Source organism: Eublepharis macularius, chromosome 15 (genome assembly GCF_028583425.1).
Source record: "Eublepharis macularius isolate TG4126 chromosome 15, MPM_Emac_v1.0, whole genome shotgun sequence".
Taxonomy (NCBI): domain Eukaryota; kingdom Metazoa; phylum Chordata; class Lepidosauria; order Squamata; family Eublepharidae; genus Eublepharis; species Eublepharis macularius.
The window spans coordinates 25,059,255-25,084,078 of NC_072804.1; the positions used below are offsets into that span (position 1 = coordinate 25,059,255).

Genomic DNA, 24,824 nt, shown 5'->3' on the forward strand with positions numbered 1-24,824 from the left:
GATTTTCTCCCGTGTGCATACCTTCCACTTGTTGACTAAATTGTATAGTGTCTCAAATGTAGTATGTGGAACTTTTAACAAAATATTCCAAAAAGAAATGTACGTATTGTGCTAAGGGTTCTAAAACTATGGGCTTACCTGGTGGAAGAAAATGTTTGTGAATAGGCTATAGGTAAAAAAACGGAACCCTTGGTGTATCTTTGATAAAGCCTCCATTGATTCATTGGTACATTCTAAGGAGATGACTTCTTGAATCATGATCCTAATAATAAATTTGTTTTGCTGAGTAGGCTGTTCATTAATCACTCTTTAACTAACCATCTCTCAACACCAGATTACAACACCAAGGGCTGCCTTTCCTTCATCATAGGGCTAGCAGCCAGTGCTTCCTTGTTCTCTTCCCCTCTTCTTGGGCTTGGAAAGGGACACATTATCAGTCAGGCCACAGTGACCTGTCCTCATGCCGTGTGGCTTCTTAATGGCATCCTGTGGAGACTCTGAGGCAGAGAGGAACATCTTGGAGAAGGTTGGCCATCACGGTGAAGAATATTCACTGCTGACATTATAGAGAGTAAAAAGGAGGATCCCAGGGGTACTGTGGCATAGCATGGGTCAGGAAAGTAGTGATGCAGAAGATGTAGGGATCTGTGGCCAAGGGCCAGTTTTGGAGGGCTAGCATCTATAGTTTTTTTTAAAATGCCAAAGACAAGTGGGTTATGTGGCAAAGCCTCCTTGTCCTTAATGGAAAGTGCCCTCAAGTTTTAGCCAACTTACTGCAACCCCAGCTGGTGTTTTCAAGGCAAGAGATGTTCAGAGATGGTTTTCCATTGCCTGTCTCTGTGTAGTGACTTTGGTCTTCCTTCATGATCTCTCATTCAAGTACTGACCAGGCTGACCCTGCTTAACTTCCAAGATCTGACAAGATCAGGCTAGCCTGGGTGATCCAGGTCAGGGATCTTGTCTTTAATGGGCTTCTCTGAAGCAAACCTGTACATATCAATCGGGAGATTTCACAGAAAATGACTCCCATTTACCTGTGCTGGAATGCACTCTCAATATGGGGCCTTCCGTTTTATACTTTTGGGTCTTTTCAAGAGCTTATCCAGACCTTCACAAGTTTTTCTCTCTTGACTTTTTGATTCACCCTCCAAGCTATCAGTAGGACATGGGTATCACTCTGAAATGGCTTCAGTCTCACAGGTTTGTGATTAATTGGAAGAACCCTCAGATCTCCAATATCTTGGGGTGGTTTTTGATACCTAGCATGACAAAGCGTCCCCTGCTCAGAATATCAGATTTGTCACTCAAGGCACTACAAGCCGACTCAATCTTAGCTCAACTACTAGTCATATTTGCATCACACCATGATTCCTGAATGAAGTTTCATGTAAACCTGCTTCAGAAAGTCCTGCTCCTTTTCCAGAACAAGATGGTTCAACTACGATGACTTCAGATATCTCTTCTGGACTCCATCTCACTTGGAATATCAATGGTAACTGATGCAAGATCATCTATAACTTGTATTGCCTCTCCAGGAAGCAATAAGATGATCACAACGCAGTTGGGGAGCCCAGTTCCAGGAAGCCAAGGAACCTAGACACCAGCGGAGAGCAAGAACAGGATCAACTGGCTAGAGTTGAGGGACAGTTGCTAGCACTTCTAGCATTCTGCCACCAGGTAGAGGGCACCGATATCTTAATTTACATGGAAAATGTGTAATCAGAAGAGTAGACAAGCAGGCAAGGATGCATGAGCTCAAGTTCAGTTCATGACAAAACATGAAGAATGCTGACCTGGTTGGAGAAACATCAAAAAGTCCTTGAAGATGGAGCACATGCATGGAGTTGGCTGAGTTACGATGACATCTCTTTGTGCTGTTGTTACCTAATAGTGCTTCATGCAGATTGCCTGGTGGAGGGGGGGGGCAGTGTTCCAGGATCTAGAATTGGTCTAGAGGGATCATGGGAGACCTCTCCTCTTGGCTGCTATCAAATGCAATTGCTTCCTATAAGGCAAAACTGTTAGATTTTACAACCGCTTCCTTCTTATTTTCCTTGTGTCAAATTGTAAGTTCTTCCTGCCATGGACCTGTATCCTTATGCCTTGTAAAATATGTTGATGGTTCTATATGACTAACAACAGCAATAGTAAATTACTACTTATGTCATAAGCCCCAGTAGGATAATTAAAGGTGTCTTTGCTTAATTCTGTTCTAAATCCTGCATCAGTTGGGCAGGAGACTTTACATTTTCCCTCTTAGCTCTTTTTCTCAGGAGAGTAGAAACGGGGGGACTTTAAGGAAAGTTCCATAGGGTGTTAAATCTTTCCAGCTGCTGGCTCAGATTTCTAAGAATTTTTTTTTCCCCTGACAGGAGGTTAGTTTGGATTTCTTCTCCTCTAGAGGCCCCTCTCAGCACCAGAGCTCATAATGCATAGGTTGACATTTGAGCAGATTTCTCAATGGTCCAGCTGCATTCTTCCCATTCTTTTCTCACAAGAAAAAGTATATCTGACTTGCCGGCTGAAACATCTGACTCTGCTGGGTTTCCTTTCAGCTTGAGGAACATAAATGCTTACTTTTATGGAGGCAAGGGGAGGGTGGTAAAGAAGAAGAACAGCCATTCCCTGGGGGCTGAACATGGGTGGGGTTTACATGAGTAGGCAACAGTTGTTTGCAGTCATGCTGGTCCAAAATCAAAACCCAAAAACAAATAGTCCAGAGGTTACCTTTTATTAGGACTAAGTTAAATAACACAAAATGAAACTCTTACACGAGTGCCTGTTTCCATATTTATCTGTGCTGCTGGGTAGCTTGTAAATTGTACACGTGAGAAATCAAGAAGATCTTGGTATGAAATTTGGGGTGGAAAATTTGTATCATGAGATGTAATCGGACTAGTTGGAGGAAAACAATGATTAAAATGGTGAATGGCAGTTAAAAAGTTTTGCTTGGAACTGCAAGAGTCCCCAGTGTTTTGACCTTTTTCCTTCAATTTTTTCCCTTTTGCTGGTAAGAATTCAAGGATTTTGCAGTGGACATACCTTCTCCAACTACCAGTACAACTTCCCCTCCCACAATTGTCTCTAAGAAGCTCAGCATGGTGTCAATGGCCCTTCTGTCTCCGTTTTATCATAACAATCATGTGAGGTCAGTTTTATACCTCACGTTGTAATTTGACTTCCTTAGCTCTTCTATTATTCTACAGTTCTAATTGCTTGATTAAAAAAAGTCCTCTTGAGCATTTCTGTTTTGCACACACTGTGAAATGGTAATAGGGTGGGCAGCTTTCTGACCGCCTCACGCAGGCTGTTCCACAAGGTGGGAGCCACTCTACAGAATGCACGTGCATGGGCAGTTGCCAATCTCAACCATTTTCAAGATGGCACCTTCAGAAGTCTTTGCTCAGATGAGCAAAATGGGGCATAGCAAGAGAGGCAGTCCTGCAGGTACTTAGCACCAAGACCATTAAGGGCTTTGAAGGCGATAACTGGAACCTTGAATTAAAACAGTTCTGCTAGGTAGCAGTGGTGGAAGGGAACCATCTTTTCTTTCCCACTGCTATAAAGTGACACTTGGGGTGAATTCTAGCCTGTGTTCTTCATTGTCTTTACTCCACTGTTGCTCAGGTTATGTCTCCCACTTCACAGTCCTAAGTGTTCCAGAACAGTATGGAGCATAGTATGGGCTCTAGGAGAGGTTATCTTGGTACAGTTTATGCAATGCACGTCAAATTGGTCAGCAGAGAATGGGATGGGGGACTTTAGGTGCTAGAGACTTCATAGGCAGGTCAGGTTATACAGTCAGCTACATTAGACTGCATGTGCTCCTTTGACACCTGCACAGTTGATGCCATCTCATAGTGTGCACACAGCATTTTGATCCAGTTTGGAACACTTCAAAATACGTTCATTTTTTTCCAGTTTGAAGGCTCTGTGCTCAATTCCCAATTAAATTGTGATCCAAAGACAGGTGTGATTAAGCATCCTTGATAATTTCCCATTTAAATGGGGCAATCTCATAACTTGGATTTTCATCAAGTAACTGAAGTGAGGATTCCTGCAGTATCATGGGATTTTGACAGTTTTGCTGAAAGAGAGAAATTTGGGTAAGCAAAAAATTGGTTGGAAACAGAGGACAATTAGAACTAAAAAATTAAATTGCTACTCTGATTTTTCTGAAATTTGACCAGATTATGCCCGATTTAACGCTGTAAAACATTCTTATTATGATGAATAGCATTTCCCATCTTTAAAATGATACAGTACTGAAACAACATCATCCCAGCTGCCTTACACATAAATACTTTCAGCTACTTATTCTGTTTTCTGCACGCCTTTCTCCATATGCCCCCCCCCCCAGTGCTATGGGGCCAGACCTGGGAGAAAGGGATTTGCATGCAATACTTGCCAGAAATATGTCATGTCCCACCTCTGAATTTTCAGCTTTCATTTTTTAAAAGCTGCAGAAATATAAAGCAAACCATGCAATCAGATTTTGTTCTAATTGTTTCAGAAGGAAGGGGAAACTGCAAGAGATCAGAGCAGAATCAGTTAACCCCTCCCAGGCCAAATTCATTCTCTCTTGCTCTGTTCCATCACCTTTTCTCCCTGAGCCTTTTGTGTCTTTCTTGGTTGTATTTGTCCTCTTCAGTGCCCATGCTGTCCAAGTGAGAACATTGAGCAGAAAAGTCAAGTGGGATTTATACTATTAAGGTGTTGCCTCATCTATTTACAGTGCGAAACTTGCCTCAGAACTAGGTAGAGGTGGGCATGGGAGGAGGAAAGAAGCAGAAAAAAGAAGGCCCAGTTTCACTCAGCCTGTGTCTGGTTTTAATCATTAATTGCAAACCACCTTGAACCTTGCCTGTGTAGAACAATGAATCTTAATCCTGCAGGTTTGTGCTCTGCAGATCTTGAGAGAAGAATGTAAGCACGTTAATTAAGTCAATGACGGACTCCTGGAATGTTTAAAACCAAATCACTTTCCCTGGATAGCTGATGGTGTGCCATTGTGCAGATGTATGGCTTCTCCTAACACTTGCACACATTGGCTGCTTGTGGCAGCTCCTACATATAATGGGCACTAAAGCTGAGCTGCATTTTATATTCATCACATAGTTAATTTCCATGTCATTTTAATTTTTTAGAATGGTAAAGCACACAGTTGTGACTACATACAGATACTGTGTGGTACGTAATTGGTGGTGAGTGGAAGTACTGCTGTTCATACAGCTATTCAATGTGATACCACCAAGCCCCATCCATGACACCATCAGGCTTTCCCACTTGATGGTATCCTGGCAATGCAATCTCAGTGTGGTCACAGCACGAACAACATTAACTAGGTGTTCCTCTCAAAAAAGGGAAACGCTGGTACACCAAACCAAAAGTACCGACCGAAAGTACTTTGGATGCTACAATTCAAGACGAAGCCAGATCTAAAAGCATGTTGTAGAATGTTACGAAATTCTGTGCACGTATTAGCTTTGTTCAGTGGTGGTGTTCACTCACAGTTAAATATGGATAAATTTGCGGCAACATCAGTCTTCTTTAACTCCTGACCTAAAATTTCCCTTTGATTTCTGAATTGTCCCTTGAATATGGCAAAACTGCGGATGTGGGTTCAAGTGCACTGCTGCCAGGGCTGGATCAGTCTTTGACCTCACTGGAAGGTTTCATGGTAGGCCATTGCCTGAAGAACCAGCAAGGACCCCACCTAAGCACTCTGGAAGCCTGCAGCAGCTTTGACCAGGGAACACATACAGGTTCCTGATCTTTCCCGCTCCGGTTCCCTTCCCACACATCAGGAAGTAGCTGGTGTAGTCAGCGCTGGCTCCAGCAGTGGAGAAATCATAGGGCTGACTGGGAAACAGCAGCAGGGAGAGACAGATGCTGGCTGGTATATTTTTAAAGTAATTATCATGCAAGAGTATCCCAGGAATACCTACATTATTCTTAAGTTATTGTAGAATAAAAATTCATTTAAGCGTATTATTTTGAATGTCACGTCTCTATTTTAACATAATTATAGGGTGCTGTCATTGTTGCACACTTTAATAGCATGAATGCCTGAATATGTATGCTGTCTTTTGTTCAGGGGAGAACTTTGGTTCTTAAAAAAATTCGAAAATCAGCCAAAGGGATGGATCACCAGAGAGGCGCTGAGTGCTGCCACCGTGATGTGAATAGTGTCACCAAAGTTCAATACAAAAACCGAGTGCCTTTTTGAATGGGAGAAAAAGGAAATCCGAGGGCAAAATTCTGACTTCTATTATTAGGTGATGAATGGTTTAAATCTCAGTAGGGTTGTCAGTGTCAAACTGAGTATTTTAGGAGAAGAAATTCTGGCAGTACCCTGCAATCCATTTTTTTGAAAAGTGTTGAGGAACACGTCCGTTACCGGAAGTTCAAATTTTTTAACTTGGAGTTATGAATTTCAGACTCTAAAGAAATCAACTTGTGTTATCTTAATATTTTCGAGATAGCGAATTTTATCCGCTGTTACTTTCAGAGTAATCCTAAGATCCTGCTACTCTGGTTACCAAGGCAGATCGCACCCAAAGAGTGCTTGTAAATGGTTCCTCATCTTCTTGGAGAGGAGTGACAAGTGGAGTGCCTCAGGGATCTGTCCTGGGCCCTGTGTTGTTCAACATCGTTAAAATGACTTGCATGAAGGAATAGAGGGGATGCTCATTTAATTTGCAGATGATACTAAATTGGGAGGGATTGCAAACACAGTAGAAAAAAGAAGCAAAAGTCAAGGTGATCATTCTTGACAGGCTGGAAAACTGGGCTAAAACAAATAAAATGAATTTAAAGAGAGATAAAATGTAAAGTACTGCATGTAGGTAGGAAAAATCAAATGCATCATTATAGGATGGGGGAGACCTGTCTTGAAGTAGTATGTGCAAAAAGGATCTAGGGGTCTTAGTAGACCATTCACTGAACATGAGTCAGCAGTGTGATGTGGTAGCTAAAAAGGCAAATACAGAAGCATACTGTCCAGATCTCACGAAGTGATGGTATTGCTCTACTCTGCTCTGGTTAGACCTCATCTAGAGTATTGTGTTCAGTTTGGGGTGTCACAATTTCAGAAGGATATAGACAAGCTGGAATGTGTCCAGAGGAGGGCAGTGAAGATGGTGAGGGGTTTGGAAACCAAGTCCTATGAGGAAAGGTTGAAGGAACTCCGTATGTTTAGCCTGGAGAGGAGACGACTAAGAGGTGGTATGATAACTATCTTCAAGTACTTGAAGGGCTGTCATATCGACAATGGCATGAAGTTGTTTTCCGTTGCCCCAGAAGGTTGAACCAGAACCAACAGGCTGAAATTAATCAAAAGAGTTTTCGGCTAAACATTAGGAAGAACTACCTGATAAGCAGTCTCTCAGTGAAACAGGCTTCCTCGGGAGGTGGTAGGCACTCCTTGTTTGGAAGTTTTTAATCAGAGGCTAGATAGCCATCTGACAGCAATATTGATTCTGTGAACTAAGGCAGATCATGAGAGGGAGGGCAGAAGGGTTACATCAGTGCTTAGTTATTGTGGCCCCTTCTTACACGCCCAGGGTAATGCCGGTTGTCCCTCTGGGGTAAGGAAGCACTTTTCCTCAGGCCAGTTTGGCTAGGGATCCTCTTGGTGTTTTGCCATCTTCTGGGCATGGAGCAGGGGTCACTGGGAGTGGGTGGGTGGGAGGTAGTTGTGAATTTCCGACATGGTGCAGGGGGATGGATTAGTTAACCCTGGAGGTCCCTTCCAGCCCTATGATTCTATGACATAAGAGGAGTGTCTAGTGTTAGCTAGCAGACAAAAGCAAAATGCCAGCTCTCTGTGTAGTGTAGTGCAGTGTGAACTGGAGAATAAGGGGAGAAAGATAAGATGGGGAGCAAAAAGACAAACTTTTCTTATTCTGTGTAGCAGTCAGGAGGAAGGAAAGATCCAGTGCATGGGGAGCCTGCCGCAGGCCATGTGAAGCCCAGAACAGAAGGAGTAGACCATCTGTGGGAATGGGACAACAGGTAGAGTCCAGAAACCAGCTGCAAAAGTATGGGGGCTGAGAAGTGCCTTTTATGTACCTTTAGTAGCACTGAGAAGGGGACAATTTGTTGGATCCAGGCTAGAAACTTTGAATCTGATTAGGAAATTTAAATTTTAGAGGAGTAGAAGAGAGAACTTCAAATATGGGCATGATTTAAAATTATGGGAAAAACTTGGAAAAGTCATACTAGAGTGATTTGTTTACTTGACAGTTGGCCAGCTCAGCATTCCTACAAATGCTCTCCATGTGCAACTCTGGCTGGTGGATCAGGAAAGGGACTGGACATGGAGCACTCTTACGGTCCGGGTCTATGCTTTGGTCCGTGGAGAAGCACATGGAGACCTGCATTCCTGGTTCTCTTCCTCCAAAGTGGATCATGACATATGCTCTCTCACTTCATTTCATCTTTAAGTGAGGTAGAAGTTCTAAGATGTAATTAGTCTATAATCCAGTTCAAGGGATTTTTCTGATTTTGCTGCAGTGTGAGCGTTGATTTTTTTTAATTTAAAAACTACTACAACAACAAGAGTTTGTGTTGTTTGGTTTCCAGGACAGAATAACTGAGATAAACAGATGACCTGCATCTCTTGTGGCTAATCTTGGAAGAAAACAAAGAGTAGTAGTGAGCATCAAAGGTAAGACTTCCTCCTTCCCTACTTTTGTCCTAGTTATCTGGTGGGTGAACCTGAAAAATGTTCTTCATAGAGAGAAACTACACGAGACACTTGGACACATGTCAGGTCCTGCAAGGTTCCCTGGGTAGTGTAGTCTTACAAAGGGCAGCCGCTCCATGCGATTCTCCCCCTGGGAAAGAAATCCAGGGCCACTTTTTTGCAAAAGAAAGAATCTGCAATGCATTCTCCGCCAAGGAGAAGAGCAGTGTGTGTGGGGGATTCTGTCGCTCCCTCTCTGTCTTGCAAAAAACCACCCTCTATTTCTTGGCTCCTGTTACGTCCACCACCACCCCGTCTCCAAGCTCCCAGAGGAAAGACCAAGTGGAGGCTTTTTGCAAGAGACAAAGAGAGAATCCCCCGCACTGCTCTTTCCCTGGCGAAGAATTACATGGAGTGCCTGTTCTTTGTAAGACTACACTACCCAGGGAAACTTGTGGGACCCAACATGTGAAAAACATGCGTCGGGCATCTCGTGTATTTTGGCTCATAAGAAGGGGAAGGGGGAGGAAAAAGAGAAAAATGGTACTTCATTCCTGGTTGGGTATTTTTGTTTTTATTTTAATGCAGCCATGCAGAGTTGATTAGCAGAGTGGCGCTGGAGTGTGTCTCTGTTTATGCCATCCCCGGTATCATTTTCCGGATTCCTTTTGCTGTGAGTCTATTTTTATTTATTTATTTATTTAGTATATTTGTAGTCTGCTTTTCTCTTCAGTGGGAACCTCAAATGGCAAAGAATGCGTGGAGAACAGAATACAACAACAAACAAATCATGGAGGGAAGGCTTCTGATTTCTTAGCAAGTCCTCTCCCCCCACCCTGCTGGCTGATCTTCTGCCCGGTCATAGGCAGAAGGACAAGAGCTTCTTTGGCATGCTTCTCTGGGCATGCTGTGGCCTTAAATACCTGTATGCAGAGAGAAAAGCAAACTCAGCGAGATGGCATTCTGCTACTGCTAAGCTAGCTAGTACAATCTTCCCCAGTTCCTCCCCTACCATTAATTTATTAGAACAGCAACCAAGAAGAGAAAGAATAATGCTTATGATAAAAACAATGAAATTCTCCAGTTGTCTGCAAACAGGAAAACATACAGTCGGACCAGGTTGTGCTGAGACTCCTCAACCCCAGGGCTAGTTCAGAGTGCTCAGTAGTAATACTGACTTCAGGACAATTGGAGCCAGGACTGCTTGTGGGTGTGGTTCCTTCTGCTCCCCCCAACCCCTAGTTTTCCTGTCCTGATTTGGAAATGCCTGCAGTTCCTGCACATTGCTAGTGGGGAAAGCTAGCCCACATTGCTTCACTAGGAAGGAAGGAACCAAATACACACTTGGAAGGGGAGGGGAGGGGAGGGGAGGATGCCTTCTCTTAAATGAGGTAGGTGAGTAGGGATATGTGTGTGTCCTAGGGTTGTCATCTTCAGGTTGGAATTTCCTGGAGATGGCTCCTGGAGAGGTTGGGATTTAAGGAGGGGAGGGACCTCAGTGGAGTATAATGCCATACAGTCCACTCTCCAAGCCATTTTTTCCAAGGGAACTGATCTCTGTATTCTGGAGATCAGTTGTAATTCTGGGAGTTGTTCAGGCCCTCCCTGAAGATTGGCAACCCTAGTATTGTGCCCCGGCTCCTGCAGGACTGCACAGCCAGAGACTCTGACCATTGACTGCATGATGCAGTTTCAAAGGTAGCCAGCCACACAAAGACTTGGGGGAATATTTGACCACCCTCAGACAATAATCAGTAGACTGGCATCCCAGCCCTTGTCTGGGTGAGATTTTCCACTGGGCAGCTTTGCACTCAGTAAGGTGGGTGATATCTTGGTTGTATATTAATAAGGAAATGATGTGAGGCGTTAGCATTGTGCAAAGATGTACGTGAGGCTCTTTAAGAACACTTTGCATTGTTTTTAATTCATCTTTAGATTCCAGCAGCACCGCCATTCTGCAAAAATCTGAGAAGGAAGAGAATCGTTTGTTAACCTTTGATTGCTTAATAAAATTACTTACTTACGTTATTTAAATAATAACAAAGCTTCTCCTTTATGTTTCTTAATTCGTATTGGAAAGTCACAAGACAAATGAAGGAGAAATGTGATTAAAAAAAAAATCTACACCTGCCTTTTAGCAGCAGGATTTTTTCAAGGGAGAAAAATGAGAGCCTTTGGGGACTTCAGATATGCCTGGGAAGCTCAAACGGAGCAGCAAGCCTGTATTCTGTGGCACAATCGCTTCTAAAAACAGAATGTTGTCCTTAAGCTAGAATTGCATGCAATTATTCTTGCAACGGAATCTTTGATCATGAAGTCTGTAGTGAACTTCTGAGAATCTTTTTTTGCAGAAGTTACATTTGCCTAGTGGTTAATTTGTTTCTCTTTTAAAAGACAGGAGGGCATTTTAGTTATCAAACCCAAATTGTGGAAACTCCTCCATCACAAGCTGAAACTGGTGCTGACTCTCATAGTTATGGGGGAGCATAGGGGGGCAATGCCCCTCCAGAAATATGTCGTGCCTCCTCTCTGTAGTCTTAGCCTTTATTAAGAAATTAAAATCTCTCACCCTTTTCGTTGTAGGTACAAAAGGAAAAACATGCAAGTAGTTTTGTCTAGGTTGCCTAGGAAGGAATAGGGGAGGGGAAGCTGTAAGAGGCTACGGCTAAGCCAGTTCAGCTCTTCCCAGCCAAATTCATTCTGTCCTGCTCTAATCCATCACCTTTTCTCCCTGGACCGTTTGTGTCTTTCTTGTTTGCATCTGTCTTTAATGTCCACAGTGGCAAGTGAAAACAATGGACAGAAAAATAGTATAAAATAATATACTATTTTGAGATGGCCTTATGTGTTTGCAATGGGAAACTTGACGTAGGGTTAGGGTTAGGTGAGGTGTTGGGAGGGGGGGCAGAGCAGAAAAATGAATGCCAGCCTAATATTTGGTTTTAATCATTAACTTACTGAGACTTGTCCATGTATATGCCTCTGAGCATGTGCAGAATGCCTTTCCCTCACTTCTAAATAACCACCATCAAGCTCCTTCTTTGCATCCTTCCAAATACGGTGTTAGTTAAATGACGGAAGACGAATATTCAAGAAGATTTAAGTTCCAGAATCTTTTTGTATAGAATTTTTTTTTTGTGAAGATCTAAAGAAATCTGCCAAGAAGAATAAATTCAAAAAATGCAAAAGAATAATAAATTGTCTGAATGCCAAGAGTACGAACACTCTGTACATGTGCAGAGTGCTTTTCCCTTGGTACCACGCACGCATCTACCTATGTCAGATTAGGGGATAATTTCTTGGTTGCAGGAAATGATTTTGTGGACTGGTGGAACTTAAGAACTCCCATTCCTTTGTAATTAAGCAACTGATTAATTTCTACCCCTCCCCGCAGCTATTTCAACACAATTTTGAATCATACCCCACAGTTCGTTTTAAATTTTTCTGTCTGGTAAATAGTCCATCTCTTCAAAACCACATTTGTGACTACACGCTGATACCGTATAATACATACATAGTGGAATGTGTAAATATCACTGTTAATACAGCTGTTCAATGTGACATTGCCGTGCCCCATCTCTTGACATCACTAGACTCCCACTTATGCTCACCCATAAGAACCACAATAAAGAGATTCTGCAGTTATTTGAATGCAGTATTTTCCAGCACACTCAATAATATACTTTCTCCCCACAATGAGAAGAATAGAGGGGGAGGAGGACGGAGCATGTGAGACAGTGACTTTATCCTGGGTGCAGTCTCTGCGGATGGGGGAATATCAGAACTGGCTCACTGAGTGTAATGCTACTGCTTTTTGCATGTATGGCAGTCACAAAGGTACTGACAATAGGCATATGATAGATTGGAGGTGTTGTGTTCTGTGAAAGGACAGAACCGAAGGTTTGAGACTTACCTGGTGTCATATTCTGTTCCTGTGAAGGTGAGGGTGGAACAAGCCCAGGGTAGTGAAGACTTAAGGACAAAGAAATATCCTGGGAGCAAGAGCAATCCTCCTGGTAGCTCAGACCATGCAGCAAGCCTCGCCCTCACCTGGAAGCTGTTCTAGAAATCAGGCGACCACCTGGCTCTAGGCTATTGGAATTCCTTGTTGCTATGGCTGGTTCCTTCCTTTGGTTAATGCTGGGGATTAATGCATTCCTCAGCTCACCAGTTCTAGACCTATCAGTTCTTGGTGTATGCCCAGGCCTGCATGGCTCAGGCAAAGCTGATCTTGTCAGATTTCAGAAGTTAAGCAGGGATGGCCCTGGTTAGTACTTGGATGGGAGACCACCAAGAAAGACCAAGGTCTCTATGCAGAGGTAGGCAATGGCAGACCACCCCTGCTCATCTCTTGCCTTGAAAACCCCAGCAGGGGTCACTGTAAGTTAGCTGTGTCTTGATGGCACTTTACATGTACACATAATGATGTGCAGAATGGTATGCAAAATGACTACATGGAAAATGATAGTAAGAAATCTCTGAGATTAATAAGGCACAGTAGCAAAGAAATGAGAAATAGCGGCTCTTTTTCCATAGTTCTCTAATGCTGCAGCAGGAGGCAGAAGGGGTGCATCCTGCACAGGTTTCTTATCTCACTACAGAAGCTAATTTCTGTTCTAATCAAGCTGTACTGTAACATTGCACCTTTACATCCTCCTGACTCCCCTCTTTGCATTACCCTTCCCACTACTTGATGGGATACAAAGGCTTAGAGGTCTCCACTCCCACTTGTATCTGAAGAAGAGAGTTTTGACTCTTGAAATCTCATACCCTGCAAATCTCATTGGCCTCCGAAGTGCCACTGGACTCAAATCCTGTTCAGGAATTTCCCTAAGTTTGCTTCTCTGATGTCTGACCGTCTTATCTTCTTCTGTGCTCAGGTCTTTGGGGAAGCCTTGGCCCATCCCCACTGCCTTCTGACATTCGGTGAGTCTCCATAAGGCAAGGATGTTGTTGTCCTTCTGTAATCTCTCCCTAGAAAGCCTGTCTCATTGACTTACACACTCAATGAGGTTTTTATGGAAAAAAGGCCTTTGAGGCTTGCTCTGGGTGAATATTATCTTAATTATCTTGATCCATTTAAATTTGCCTGCAGGCCAGACTTTGGGACACGTTGCCTAGAAACAGAGCAAGGGGTATGTTATCGTTCTCAGTCTCTCCAAACAACCAGCTAATTTCAGTACCAGCAACCACAACATACTTCACAAAGTAACAGATGTGGGCTGTGTAGGGACTCTACTACTTTGGGGCGACAAAGGTTCCAGAATGTGGTCTTGGAGAATGCTACTGTGGAATTCCTCAGCAGTCATTTCTATTGGTCACGCTATTTCATATCCTCATGGAACCATGGTCCGTGATCTGAAGGTATGGAGAAGACTCCCATCAGTTTGTATATGGCTCCCAAGTCTAATACTCTTTTTCTTCATCTTTCCCAGTTGAAGCGATACTGTCTCTGATCACATGGCCTGGATGCAAGTGAATAAATACAAGCTCAGTCCAGACAAAACTGAGTTGATGTTGGAGAGCGATATGGTGGGCTGGCTGGAAGGGGTGGAGGGAGTTGTAAACATGCTGCCCCTGCCCCAATCTAGAATAAGAAAGAAGATCCACATTATATCTTTTAATTAGGGCCTATCAAAATGACACAAAATATTATGCAAGCTTTTGAGTTCTTATGAACACTTCACCTGGCAGCTGTTTCAAAAATAAAACAGTGAAAGGGGCGGGGAGGGGGGGAGAAGCCAGATTCTCTGGCCATCTCTAGCAGTGTTGGGTGCTGAGACTTGTTTAATTGCTGGAGGTGATAATATTCTGGCACTTGCATTCTGAGAAGAAGACAATAATGATGGAGGCACGTCTCATTTGAGAATATGATATCCAGCTAGATCCAAATGGAATCGAACAACTGCAACAATTAAACACTTTTCTTGATTGTTCAGATTGCAGCCTAGGAAAACTCCTGTGCCCTGCTTTACTTTTGGATACTACCAGTCAAAATACCTCTTATAGGAAAAGAGTTTTTTTTTTTAAAAAAATCCTAAATTGTTAATTCCTTTTAAAGTTGAAGAATGCAGGCCACAGCTAAATGCACCTGGCAAGCTGTTACCACTTCTTTCCTGCAGAGTGTCCAGAGGCCATTTGTAGGGAAGAACTGGTGGGCAAGAGGTCCTGCCTCTGACTCAGCTGCATCGTCTCCAGAGACTAGAGTTGTTACGGGATGGGGATTTTGTTTTTCCAGAATTCACTTTTTTAGATAATAGTCACTGATTCCTCTTATTTTCTTTTTTTCTCTTGTAAGAGCAGAATTTCTTTTTCATTTCTCTTTGAAGAGAAATCAAGGCGCCATTTTGGAATCTCAGCCCTTGCAGTTTTATGGTATACACCCCAGAGTTGAGCTGTAGCAGGAAGATAGGAAGGCGTGGGAAGACGTTGCTTGCTTCTGAGCATCTACAGAGTGAAATTCTGAAATTTTGTAGAACCTCCCCTCCTGCCCCTCCTCTCTTCAAATTTTTCTTTGAAAAATGGAATTGATTAGAAACCGACTCCTAATGGTTGGATTTACGGCTCCCAGTTGCCCGCCAGTTTGCCCTGCTGCCTGCCAGTCATTGCCGATCAATGGGAGGTGACAAACTGGCCAGTGATCGCCCACCATCAACAGGCAAACTGGGCAAGCATGCAGCGGGCGCAGTCTTGACGGGGCTCGACGATATCGCTTCCTGAAGTGATGTCATCATGCTGCTGCGCTTTGCAGAGGCCTATTTTGGCCCCAAATGGGCTGAATTGGCCCTATACAAAGCATGGAATTACTTCTGCCGCCAGGTATGCTGATGTCACTTCCAAAAGTGACATCATTGCCTCGCTACTGGGACCGTGCATGCACTATGCGTGAGGGTGAGGATATAGCCAACTTGGCAACCCCAGTTGGATGTCAGGGAGAAAAAGGTAAAGATGAATTAAAAGAATTTCACTTAACCCTACTCCAGATGCATGTTTGCCAGAGAACACATGTATATTTGTGGGAGATAGTTTGTTTTCCTGCCATGGCATGTTCCTTGAAAATAGCCCATTTCATACCGTTGCTTGTCTGTGTGGAGAAAGTGCAACTTGGGCTCCCAGACTAACACCTCACTTGGGAAATATTTGGGGTAAATGTTGACAGCTCCTAGGTCTATATTGTAGTCATGCCTGTGTTGCTGTAGTCACTAGTGGTCGGAAACCAATAGGGTTACCAATCCCCTAGTAGTAGCGGAGGATCCGCGGCTCTCGCTCTCTGCCTCCACCATCACTCACCTGGCTGGCAGTGGGGAGAGGTGTGGGAACAGGCCTCCCAGGACTGATGTCATCACGCTGCCCCGAGTGCTCCCACACGCCGCAGCGGGCTGATTTAGTACCCAAATGGGCTGAATTGGGACTGTTTGAGGCCCAAATCAGCCTCCTGCAAAGTGCGCACACGCACCTGTAGCTGCGCAGTGACATTGACCAGAAGTGACATCACTGGAAGTGCCGTCAGTGGAAGTGATGTTGTCATGCAGGCACAGGAACACACACACGGGACTCAGAGAAAGTGAGTACAGGGTACCTGCCCTCCCGCTGTTGCAAATTAGTAATATTGAGAGGAGAGGTTTGTAATATTGTCTAATCCAGAGCAGTAAACAAGTGCATGGAGAACAGGTTGGGGAAACCAGGAGGGAAGCAGGGGCATTGCAGGATTGGTGGCTTAGCCAGGCCCGATAGGAAGAAATCCCAAGGCTACATGGCATGGAGGTGGGGCAGTGGGGCCACATCAGGAAGCCTCAAGTCTGGCACAAGGTTGGCTTTTGCTACGATCCGAGGGAAAGTGCAGGATCACAGTGGTTCCCTCTGCCGCATACAGACTTGCGTTTACAGGTTATTTTTTATTTAACCCTCCCCCCAACTTCTCCTTTTCACTCAAGGCATTCAATTTCTGGTTTTATGCCATCGCAGATGCTAAAAACATGTTTCTTTCCCCTCTAAATAGCACATTTAATTATCCTGAGTAGATTGTACAATAGAAAAGATAAATATAAATAAGGAATAAATTGCCCTGCAGGACATCTCATAAGGTTCAGATAATTGGGACAAATATTTTTCAGGCTATTTTTGCCCTTTTGAGACCAGTAGCCTTTTGACAACAACCAGTGAAATATTAATGAGTAGTGTTAAACTTTTAAAATACAGCAGGGGAGATATGGCACCAACACAATTCGTATTACTTTTAAACTGTCACTTTTCAGCTCTTTTTAGTGCCCAATAACAAAAACTGAGCTGGTAGTAGAGTTGCCAGTTTCTAGCTTCAGGAGAGAGATCTCTAGCCCCCCATTGACTCTTCCTGCCACTGCTCAGGTGGGTAGTGGTAGAAAAATAGGAGTGAAATGGTGTGTGTGTGTGCGCGCGCGATTGTCAATGCCCTGACACAATGACGACATTTCCAGCATGAGCAGAAGTGACATCATTGTGTCCTTAGTGACACTCAGCATTCAGTCAAAACTCTATGGTTAAATGCTAGAATGTTGCCAGGAGCATGGTGATGTCACTTCCAGTCATGCTCTCTTCCAGATTGAGAGAGAGAAGCTGGCAGACTTAGATTGAGTATTGATTTAAAGGCAGCCCAGTTAGTCTGAATAGGAACTCCACTGTTCGAGTTGTTCCACGATGTTCCTTAATTTTCCTGTCCATGTACTGCTTTCAACAAGGAGGCAATTTTGCTTCTAATCTGGCCTTTTGTCCTCTGATTCTTTAGTACATAAAGAATTTTCTCCCAGGCCTGATCTGACCAGATAAAGTTTCTAGTTCAGCTCTGACTAATATTTGTTCAGAAGCCTTGAGAAGGGAGCAACAGATCTATATGGGAATTGGTTTTATGTGCCTAAGTTTAATGGGAGTAGTCTTTTTCCATCCGATGCTGTTCAATTGTTAGGGTTTTTTAAGGGCTCCAGTGACTGAGGAGTTAGATTTTTCTCCTCTGATTTCTATCAGAGGGGGTAGAAAAATCCAGCTTTTAAATTAAAACACAATTCAAGTCACTTCCTAGGAGGAGAGCCACTTCCCCTGAGATTGTTTCAATTGAATGGAAATGGTTCTTAAAGATTCCTTTTGATTATTGTTGGGATGGGAGTATCAAGTATTTCTCATATTATTTTTATTTTATTACAACAGATGACAAGCAAAAGTATTTTGCTTGATCCACCAAGTATTTCTCATGTGATCTTTCTTCTCAAAAGTTGGCCTTAATATCTACATTTGATTTCAGAAAGGGTCTAACTTGACTTGGCATCTGTAGGGAGCTAAGTAATAGAATAACTACTTGGTGTGGGCCCTGACTTAGAAGGCCCAGGCTAGCCTGATTTCTTTAGAAGCAAGGGCAGCCCTGGTTAGTACTTGGATGGGAGCCCACAAAGGAAGACCAGCTATGCAGAAGCAGGCAATGGCCAACCATCTCTGTTCATCTCTTGCCTTGATAACTCCAGCAGAGGTCACCGTAAGTTGACTGTGACTTGATGCCACTTTACACACGCGCGCACTTGATTCACAGCCTCCAGGCAGTGGCTGGAGATCTCCCGGAATCACAACTGGTCTCCAGGCCACAGAGATCAGTTCACCTGGAGAAAATGGCTACTTTGGGGGGTGGACTCTATGGAATTATGCCATGCCAGGGTCCCTTCCCTCCCCAAACCCCTCTTTCTCCAGGTTTCACCCCCAAGAGCTCCAGGAATTTCCCAACTTGGAGCTGGCAACCCTATTCACAGTTGCCAGGTCCTGCATTTATTCGGTTATTCAGATATTTATTTCTACCTTCTCTCTTGGTTCAAGCAGCTGTATGTTCTGTTATAATTTACAATATGCTTTGACATATTTCCTGCAGCATCGCTAAACCTGCCCTCTTTAATGTAATAATTTGGTTCAAGCCTCTGCCCCTGGCTATTCTAATCTTAACCTGATTGAGTGCAAGCAATCTGCAGTAATCCTTGTTGGTTCCCTCCTCCTATTAGTTAAGGATTTTCTGAGTTCTGATGTTGGCACAATAAACAGACCTCCCCGTCCCCTTTTGATAACACCCCCACCTCCCAGCCTCCCATTCCCACTTCTATATCCCAAATGGGACCAGACCATGTTGAGCCAACCTGCATACAAGTCTCGAGGAATTGCATCCCTTTGGCTGTGAATAGCAGGTGCAGGAGGGGAGACACAGCATTTGATGATTTAGACTGTTTTTATGCCTGGTTTGATTCTGGGTGTTCCCACAGTGCCCCTTTTTTTGCTTGGCTTATGAAGAGATGCGAGAACGAAGGATGCTTTTAGATGAAGGCTTGTCTTTCTGTTGTCTTGATCTTTGCTTGTTTGCCATGTTTCCATTTTCTTAATTGTTTCCAGGTGCCTTTTCTTGTTTGATGTGGTGATGTTTGTAGTTCTGTCCTTTCCATTTCGGTAACTGGGTTGGATCCTCTGGCAGCAAGAGGGGGAGGATGCAATCCTAGTTGAATTAATATGGCGCTTCCCTCAGATGCATTTGTTGCTGTTAGTACTTTTCCTTTATGATTAAGCACTAATTGAAAGGGGAATCCCATTTATATAAAAGACCTGCATTTCTGAGGCTTTCTGTAACTGCTCTCATTTGCTGTCTGTATTTCAAAGATCTAGATTTCTTGTAGGGAAGTACTTGGATGGGAGGCCTCCAATGAAGACCAGGGTTACAGAAGCAGGCAATGGCAAACTACCTCTTTTAGTCGCTTGCCATGAAAACCTCACCAGGGGTCGCCATAAGTCAGCTGTGACTTGAGGGCAGACATTCATTTCATAGGGGAATGAGCCCCCTTTAGCCAGAATTTGTTCTTTGGTTTTGTCCCTGACTTGTGTGAGGGGAAGTGTAGGCTAAGATTCCAAGCACACCAGTTCTCCAGAGACGCCAGTTGAGCTAGTAAGGTAGATTGGTCAGATCCTCTGTATCCTTCCTCTTGTCTTTTCTGCTGCTGCGTCTTTGTTTATTCAGAATGCTAATCTGAGGGACTTCCTTCTCTTCCTGTCCTTGTCCTTTTTCTTCCTGCAAACTCTAAGGGAGCAAAATGTGCTCCCAGAATCTTTTCCCTTCAGGGCTATCATATCTCCTGCCTCAGTGAAACCATCCACCACTTCTACCCAATGCTGCTTAGCTGCAGGGAGGGGGAATGCCAGGCGGAATGGGGGGATTAGCATTGCCTGGCCCAATGATGTCACTTTTGATGTGCTGCAGAAGTGAAGTTATTCTCTAGCATTCACTGTGGTTAAACCATAGAGTTTTAAGATGATGCTAGACTGTTGTTCCTGCTGTGATGATGTCACTTCCTGTTGATACTGGAAATTATATCATTACACTTGGGACAACACTGACAACATAAGTCCCTGCCTTCTCCATCTCTCACTTGCCGTCCCACGGCTGGCAAGCTTACTATCCATCCTATAGTTAGATATCTAGAACTCCTACATTGATCTTCCTATCATAGCATGGATTTCTTTAACAATAAAAACATCAGTTTCTTTCTTAAACTAACAAGCCTCATATGGACTTTATTATAAAATCAAAAAGAGTCCAGTAGCACCTTTAAGACTAACCAATTTTATTATAGCATAAGCTTTCGAGAATCAAGTTCTCTTCATCAGATGCCAGCATCCTTTCCTTTCCGCTAGCATAGAGTCAGCTTTTGCTTACACAATAAAACCCCCATACTGTTCACATTATCTGTTACACATCTAAAATACGGAACAAAACCTTCTCAAAAGCAGACATCTTTCTCAACCAGCATTACCTCCATATAGTCAAAATTCAGTTTCAGCCAAACTTGAATGGAATTGTGGTTGTTGTGGGTTTTCCGGGCTGTATTGCCGTGGTCTTGGCATTGTAGTTCCTGACGTTTCGCCAGCAGCTGTGGCTGGCATCTTCAGAGGTGTAGCACCAAAAGACAGAGATCTCTCAGTGTCACTGTGACACTGAGAGATCTCTGTCTTTTGGTGCTACACCTCTGAAGATGCCAGCCACAGCTGCTGGCGAAACGTCAGGAACTACAATGCCAAGACCACGGCAATACAGCCCGGAAAACCCACAACAACCATCGTTCTCCGGCCGTGAAAGCCTTCGACAATACATTGAATGGAATTATTACTATTATTACCATTACAAAAATAACCAAAAAGAGTGACCAAAAGAATTTATTCTGTATTCTCGAAAGCACTTGATTTTTTTTAAAGTACCTATTATTGTAAGACATTCGCGGTATGAATACTTCTAAAGAGAAGGGTAGCTTTCTAGCCACATTCACTTAGAAAGAGGTGCTGTGCTGTTGAGAACTAATTCTGTGTCAGTTTGTTCATCTTGGATGGCATATGGATGGAAGATCCACCACTCAGGAAGAGAGCTTGCTTTGCCTGCACATATCCCCCGTTTTATTCCTTTTGATATCCAGTTAAAGGATCTCAAGCAACTGATAAAAACCCTCTAGGGATCCCAGACATCAGTTGCCAATCAAAGCAGGCAGCACTGGGGTATGCGATGGATGGTATAGGGCAGGTTGAGATGCATGAAGAACCACAATTTAAACATCCCATTTTACTCTATATGATTCTGTTCTCCAACAGCCCGTGTAATGATTCCTTTCCTATATTTGTTAATATTGGATGTTTGTAAGAGCTTTGTTATGTCTCCCTTCATCTGCACTGTCTGGTAAACCTCCTGGCCAGATGGATTGCCTAAAGAACTGAATAAAGCTTCTAATTACTAATCCCTGTTTTGTTTTGGTCGGGTTCTCGGAGGGGGTTAAGGGGGGGTGGCAATTTGTTATTTGCGAATATGTTTGATTGTCCATTGAGGATAAAATCCTGCATTTATCTTTACTACTTCTATCTTTCATGGCTCTACTCTGTTGTAGTGAAGAGAATGGGAGTTTTGTGCATGCAGCTGTTTCATTCCTTTTGTTAAACACAGAATTGAGAATCCTGACCAGGATGGCTGTTAACAGATTAGGAAGGATCATTACCAAATTAATTTACTAGTTCGGAGAGATTAATGTTCGGATGCTTACTTAAGAAATTAAATAGGTTACTAATACATTTCTGGTTTGAGTGACTGCTAAACATTTATTTTCCTTCCCTCGAAATTGTCTTGCTTTGCGTTGCCTGTCACCTTGTCTTTCATTTAATAAAATTGAGCCACATGTACTTGTATTTAAACAGCATCTGCCTCCATGATCCATCCTGCAAATCTCTTAAACTGCAGGGAATTACTGGCTGGCTTTTCAGATAGCAGATGCGTCGTTTCCTTCTGTTCCTGCCTCTGAACATGTTAAGGGTCTGGTTAATAACAAAGGAGCCAGTATAAGTAATGGTTAGAGTGCTGGATTAGGGCCAGGCTGACGTACTCCTAAACTGTTACTTTGTTTCCCTAAAGATGACATCTCTAAAAATGTCTGATGCACTAATTTTATCCCGTCTCCCCACCCCCCCCCCACCCCAAATAATGTGCACGATACATTGTGGATGTGGTTCTTTGCTCGTCTTTAAGTCTCTTCCAGAGAGATCACTGAGGCACTGCGGTTTCACTGTCGCTCCCTTGCTTTGCTGGTTAGTTCCATGTCACATTGGTGATTCCAATATCTCTTCCACCGTGTGATAGGAGACATATAAATAAGCACTTTAGCTTTGGTTTTGATTTGACCTGCGCAGCCAGTCAGATGAATTTATAACTTGATTTTTTGAAATTTGGATTATTATATATATTTGTACTTTGATTCCTCCTCCTCCTCCCACATGATTACAAAATAATATACATGCACGCTTGCTCAACATTTCTAGGTTGGATCACCTGAAAAACATCAACTGTAACTTAGAAATCCTTAGAAATTGATCATTTTCCATAGAAAAATGAAGATCTGCAAAATGTCCTAGTTGGATGGCTGTAAGAAGAGAAGCCATAACCTCTCAGCTGTCTAGCATTTTGGCATTGATATAATTGACACACACACACACACCCCACACACAGAACAGTGAGTGATGATGAGCCAAGATAATTAGGGGGTTTGGAGCACCTTTTGTATGAGGAAACATTTGGGACTTTTCATTTAGAAAAGAGACAACTAAGGAGGCATGATAGAGGTTTATAAAATTATACATAGGGTACAGACAGCGGATAGGTAAAGGTAAAGGTAGTCCCCTGTGCAAGCACCGAGTCATTACTGACCCATGGGGGGACGTCGCATCACGACGTTTTCTTGGCAGACTTTTTACAGGGTGGTTTGCCATTGCCTTCCCCAGTCATCTACACTTTACCCCCAGGAAACTGGGTACTCCTTTTACTGACTTCGGAAGGATAGAAGGCTGAGTCAGCCTTGAGCCGGCTACCTGAACCCAGCTTCCGCCAGGATCGAACTCAGGTCGTGAGCAGAGCTTGGGCTGCAGTACTGCAGCTTACCACTCTGTGCCACAGGGCTCTGACAGTGGATAGAGAGAACTTTTTGCCCCTCTCCCAAAAGACTAGAACTTGAGAGCATCCAGTGAAGTTGATGGTTAGTAGATTCAGGACAAACAGAAGGAAATACTTTGTTGGCACTGTGAGTGATTAAGATGTGGAATTCACTGCCAAAGGATGTAATGACAGCTACAGGCACTGACAGCTTTAAAAGGGGACTAGGCAGATTCGTGGAGGGTAGGTCCATCAGTGGCTACTAGCCATGGGGACTGAAAGGAACCTCCCCATTCAGAACCAGCGAACCTCTGAATACCAGTTCCATGAGGCTACATCAGAGGAAAGTCTCGGACTTTATGTCTTGTTGTTGGCCACAGTGTGAGACAGAATATTGGATTAAATGGACTGCTGGTCTGATCCAACGGGACTTTTCTTATGGTGGGGAAATAAAGAGAAGAGGGAAAGAAGATGGGCGGCCGGGGGGGTGGTAAAGTTAGGTGATCCAGCAGCAATTCCAGGCAGTAAATCCAAAAAGAGAAAAGCTGGGTCTGATCAGCACATCAGAACCACCAGGGCACATAGAGAGGAGGCAAGCAGGGTGTGCATGAGTACAGGATGGTGTGTTTGCAGTTTGGCCTTAGGAAGGGGGCTCAGTTATAGGGACTGAGTGCAATAGAAAAAAAACCATTGTTACGTGATCTCTGGAGGAGACTGGGAGATATGCATGCTACACTCATCCTTCCTTTCCAGTGTGTCTGCCTCTCAAATGGGAACGTGGACCCCATTTTCAGCTCTCTCTGTCTGACTCCTCACACTCCTTTGAACAGTCAAGAGTTCTGTGTTGCAGTTGTGTTGTGTTGTGCTGTGGTGCATGCTGCTGCTGCAGAGGTGTTTGGCATCACTGTGTATGGATTGGCTCTTTCCATAGATGAGTAATATGGGGACATGATACGCATGCTGCTCAAAGACTGGCAGGCATGGACAGTGTCTCTGTGGATTCCAGGGCTGCTGCTGTGCTCTCAGTTCCTTGAAGCTAGAAGAGCACCGTTGGTATCCTCAGGTTATACTTGCATCACTGGGACATCGGTGGGGTTGGCACTTTGAGAGTGCTCCGTACAATTCATACAGTTAATCACAAAGATTTCTTTAACTAAGTGGAAGAGTGCCAGCGTATGTGGCAAGCTATGGGGAGCTTTTTGTCAAAATGTAGATAAAAGATTGGAGGCTGAGAAGGAGAACTGGAAGGGGAAGGACGAGGATGGAAAGGAGAGGTAACAATTGGCCAATGCACATGGCGTGGAGTTAGGCTTCACTTTACCTGGGAACAAAGAAGAAGGGACTAAATCAGAGTCTCACGAAACATACAGGTTCGGTTGCAAATCTAGTTTGAAATTTAGTACACTTTTAAAACATTGCAATCAAAGTTCCTATTTGACAATTTCCTTTTGACATATACTAACCATTCTCAAAACCCATAAAAGTTCTCCATGTCTCTTCTCTGAAGAATGCAGCGCTCTGGCTATGTCTGCCTGTGATGCTTCCCTGGAGATGCTCATAGGCCTGTGCTTCTTTACAAAGCCCGGTGGTGGTGTGGGGAAAGCCCTGGACCAGGTGCTTTGTCCCTTGCCCCTGAAAATTTTCCAGGGACTCACTGTTACAGCGAAAGTCTCCTCCAAATGGCTCAGC

General features: G+C 43.6%; 1 protein-coding gene across 4 annotated transcripts in view; it reads left to right on the forward strand.

Annotated features, from left to right (window-relative positions):
- Nucleotides 1-24,824, forward strand: part of TSPAN9 (tetraspanin 9) — a 219,532-nt gene that overhangs the window by 47,596 nt on the left and 147,112 nt on the right. The window contains exons 1-3 of one of the 4 annotated variants that reach the window (XM_054999115.1): nucleotides 6,230-6,278; nucleotides 8,587-8,671; nucleotides 9,278-9,362. The gene's annotated coding sequence lies outside the window, so the exon portion shown is untranslated. Of the gene's footprint in view, nucleotides 1-6,229; nucleotides 6,279-8,586; nucleotides 8,672-9,277; nucleotides 9,363-24,824 lie in introns of those variants that run through there. The other 3 variants (XM_054999114.1, XM_054999116.1, XM_054999117.1) reach the window with 3 other exon arrangements.